Here is a 5,059-nt window from a genome sequence, read left to right as displayed (position 1 = left end):
GGTACGGAGTACAAAAACTCACAGTTTCAGAAATTCTGTGAGGAACATGGCATTCAGAGACACTTTTCAGTGAAGAAGACTCCTCGACAGAATGGTTTTGTAGAGAGGATGTATAGAACTCTTACAGAGAAGGCCAGATGTATGAGACTGAATGCTGGACTTTCCAAAGGATTTTGGACAGATGCACTTAATCTGGCATGTTATGTCATCAATAAATCACCACGGGCTTTATTGGATGGTAAAGTTGCAAAAGAAGTATGGGCAGGTAACCCAGTTAATTATAATATGTTACGCATATGTGGTTGTCATGCTTATGTACATGTATCTAGTGATGAACGATCTAAACTTGATCCTAAGTCAAAGAGGTGTATCTTCATTGGATATACCAAAGGTGTGAAGGGGTTCAAGTTCTAGGATCCAATTTCCATAAAGGTGGTGTTGAGCAGAGATGCAGTGTTTGATGAAGATTTCATGATGAAACAGTTAGTTTTGGCAGAGGTGCCCATGCCAAATGGAGAGACTTTATGTTCAAATATGATTCCAGTGAGCAATGAAATGGTTCAGGTGAATAAAGGCAAGGAATTGTGCACTAGTTCCAATCAAGAACATGATGATTCTCAGGCAAAGAGTTCAGGTGTGCAGGAGCATCTACTTGCTAGAGACAGGGATATATGTCCTATCAAACCTCCAAAGAGATGTGGCTTTGAGGATATGGCTTCAGTTGCTCTCCATATCAGTTCAGGAGATCCATGTAACTTTCATGAGGCTATAAACAATCAAGACAAAGAACAATGAATGGGTGCCATGATGGAGAAGATGGAGTCTTTACAGAAGAACTAAACTTGGGAGCTTGTTCGATTGCCCCCAGACAAGCATGCAGTTGGGTGCAAGTGGGTGTACAAGAGGAAGCCAACAGTATCATAAAAAGAAGGGGAAAAGTTCAAGGCTCGTCTTGTAGTAAAAGGGTATTCACAGCAGAAGGGGGTCGACTATAATGAGATTTTCTCCACAATGGTGACACACATTTCTATTACGGTAGTGCTTGCCTTGGTAGCCAGCCAGGATATGCACTTAGAACAGATGGATGTGAAGACTGCCTTTCTCCATGGTGAATTAGAGGAGAAAATTTACATGACACAACCAGAGGGGTTCAGTGCAGCTGGACAGAGTCACTTGGTTTGCAAGTTGAAGAAGTCTCTATATGGGTTGAAGCAGTCTCCCAGACAGTGGTACAAGCGGTTTGACACTTATATGTTGAAGCTTGGTTATAAGCGTTGTGAGTATGATTGCTGTGTTTATGTGAGAAGCCTTGACGATGGTTCGTTTATTTTTCTGTTACTTTATGTTGATGATATGTTGATTGCTGCTAATCATTTGAGTGATATCAATGAGCTGAAAGTCATGCTAGGTAAGGAGTTTGACATGAAAGATTTAGGGGCTGCTAGGAAGATTCTTGGATGAAGATTCACAGGGATAGGGGAGCTATGAAAATTATGGCTCTCCCAGCAAAGCTATGTTGAAAAGATCTTAGAGAGATTTGATATGAGCAATGCTAAAGTAGTGAGCACTCCATTGGCAAATCACTTCAAGCTATCCCTAGATCAGTGTCCAAAGACAGATGAAGAGAAGAAATACATGTCAAATGTTCCATATGCCAGTGCAGTGGGTTGCTTGACATATGCTATGGTTTGTACTAGACTGGACTTAGCACAAGTAGTTAGTCAAGTATGCAAGTACATGTCTAATCCAGGGAAGCAGCATTGGGAAGCAATTAAATGGATTTTCATATATTTGAAGGGGATTACAGGTCTCGGTATCATGTTTGGCAGCCAACAGAGTAAACCTTTAGTTATTTGTTATGTTGATTCGGACTATGTAGGAGACTTGGATGATAGAAGGTCCACAATGGGGTTTGTCTTCACCCTTGTAGGTGGACCAATTATGTGGAGATCATCAGTTCAGTCTGTTGTTGCTATGTCCACAACTGAAGCAAAGTACATGGCAGTTGGTGAAGCTTCTAAGGAAGCCCTATGGCTTATGGGGCTAGTAAAACCAGGTGTATCATGCTAGGACCAAATATATTGATGTGAGATTTCAGAAGATCAGAGAGTTAGTAGCTTGTGAGCATATACTATTGCAGAAGGTTCACACTCAGAAAATACAGTTGATATGCTAACCAAACCGGTTACCGTGGACAAGTTCAGGCATTGCCTGAGTTTGTTGAACATTCACTGATGTTGGACTATGGAGTGCCCCCAACCAAATGGCGGAAGATGGAGATTGATGATATTTGCCAAGGTGGAGATTGTTGTGCAATGACTCATATCTCTATATAACAACAATACAAGTTATGGGCTTGGGCTGATGTAAAGGGGTTGGGGAAGATGGCTATATATTTATGTTATATAAACCTAATGTAACAAGGAGAAGAATAGTTAAACACTAATCCTAATTCTCTAATAATATATAGTGGTAGCTGCTCAACACTCTCGGGGACGTAGGCACAATTGGTCGAACCTCGTTACCAAATCTCTTGTGTTATTCTCTTGTCTCTGTACTCTTTACTATTTGATTGTTCGCTTGTTCCTAACAAGAACATTTCTTTTACCTCCAAGAGTAGATCATTGATTATGATTTCATTTTTTTCCAGAAGTGCAGAATGACTTTAGGGTGAACTACGTCATTTAGCTTTAGGAATAAACCAAATTTGAGTGTACTGACTCCTCCATTACAAAAATTCCAAGTTGTTTTATGAGATTTAGGTCGACGACTTTACCAAGAATGATCTTCTTAACATGTTTTTCCTCCAATTGGAATCTATTGGCAATTTTCACATGAGAGATGCTTTAGTGTGGCAAGTTCACTTGAATGGTACACCTTGACTAAAAATTACAATAATGATGCACCTTTTTGAATATTTACCAAAATGGTGTACTTTTAGGACACTCGACAATGACATAGTCGGTTCACCTTTTTTTCTTTCTCTCCCCTAGATCAGCAATGTGGGGGGGGGGGGGTTATATTTTTTTTACTCCCCTTAAATCAACAATGTGGGGGGAGTTTTATGTTTTTATTTTATTTTTTTACTCCTTCCTAAATCGACAATGGATGGGTGGAAGTTTTATGTTTTTTAACCTCCCCCATAAATCGACAATATGGGGGAGTTTTGTTTTGTATTTATTTTCTCCCTCCTAAATTGGCCATATGAAGGAAGTTTTCTATTTTTTTTACCCACCAACCCTAACCATATATATTCATGCTTAACCCTAATTTAATTCACATGAAATGTTTCTCTATTCTTCTCAACTCTCAACACATACAAAGTTTTCTGAGGAAGTCTGAAGTTAGATATTTACTTCATACACATTCTTACTTGATTAGAGGTTACTATATACATCCAACTACTACATTTTATCTCATTTTTGTAACTTCAGTATATTTAATTGTTATAAGTAATTATTTTAATGTTATTAAGTCTTCTAACTTTATTGGAAAGGATCATACAATGAGTTACCATGTTGGATGAATATTGTACAATATTTCTCTCCCGACACAATTGTGAAATATGAAGTACATCACCATATTGTAGATGACATTGAAGACCCTAGTAGATTCATTCTAGATAGAGTATTTTGGGCTTTCAAACCATATGTTGAAAGGTTTTCATATTGCAAACAAATCCTACAAGTGGATGAGACATTTTTTACTGGGAAATATACTGAAACATTGCTAATAGCGAATTCACAAGAGAGAAACATATGTGTATTTCCAATTCCCATTGTTGAAGGAGAGATGAAAGAAGCTTAGGAGTGATTTTTTTACTATCTTAAGACTTATGCTACCCCTTAACAAAACTTATGTATCATATCAGATAGGGGGCATGTTTATTAGTTGTGTAACAACGTGTTTTACCGAACACGTTTAATTAAGTAATTAGTTGTTAATGAATTAATTATAAAAAATAATCAGTAATGTTTTACGCTAAACCTCGTTTGAGTTTTAGTCTTTTATTATAATATTCTTTCTTTCCCTATTTTTTTCCAGATTTTTGGAGACTAAATGTTTCTGAGACGATTTCGGGTCGTTTTATCGAGTTTTCGCCCGGGTTTTGAGTTCCACAACTTGGAATTGAATTCCAATTTCTCCATTGGCTTCAAAATATTATTTCTGGTCAAAATAGATACCAAGTTTGTCCGTAACGCATCTCTAGGTATTTTTCACCTCAAAATTCATGTTTTGACGTTTTGGGCACAAAAAAACCTAAATCGGTAGATCGTATATTTCCGGACGAAAGTTACTCGATAGCACTCGGGCATGACTTAAATTGTGAAATCACGTTGCATCAATCAAGTCGGAGTATTAATCACATCATGGGTCAATGGCTTGTCAAACAAGCAAATTCAAAGCTTCCATAATCCCCTAAATCACTCACCAAATCTCGTCACTCCACCACCATTAGAAACATCACCTAAGCTAGCCTAAAGCTAGATTGCCTCTCATTAATTTTCAGATTTGAGAGAGGGTGAGGCTCTCCTATAAATACCTTACCTCATCCTCTCATTTTTACACTAATTCTCCTAAAGAAAGTTAAAGTATTCTTTCTCAGTTTCTCTTCTCCATTTTTCTCCACATACACCACGCGAAAATCATGATCTCTTAGTATATTATTCATGAAGTTGAGTTTATGTTTGTTTTCTTTAAATATTTTTTAAGTCATGACTACAGGGGATGATAATGAAATCATATGAACCTTTGTGTAGTTTTTGACTTATGTAAAACTTAAAATTTCTTCCTTGTTCTTAAAAAACTATATCTTTGGACAAGGTTAGATGAGTTTATTTGCTTTAGAAATATTGGAAATTATTATTAGTATTTGAATGTGTTTAAAGGTGATGATTTGAGCATCAAAGGAACCTTTATTATGTTTAAGAAAAGTTTATGTCTATTCTTGAAAGTTCAAAATGTTTATGAATTTTTGTTGAAAAAATTTCATTTTTTAAAAGGTAATATGTGTAAAAGGTTGTTTAGCATATGTTATTCTTTGATTTCCAAGTTAAAG

Source organism: Lupinus angustifolius, unplaced genomic scaffold (genome assembly GCF_001865875.1).
Source record: "Lupinus angustifolius cultivar Tanjil unplaced genomic scaffold, LupAngTanjil_v1.0 Scaffold_164_6, whole genome shotgun sequence".
Lineage (NCBI taxonomy): Eukaryota > Viridiplantae > Streptophyta > Magnoliopsida > Fabales > Fabaceae > Lupinus > Lupinus angustifolius.
Note: the sequence above shows the minus strand (reverse complement) of the source record.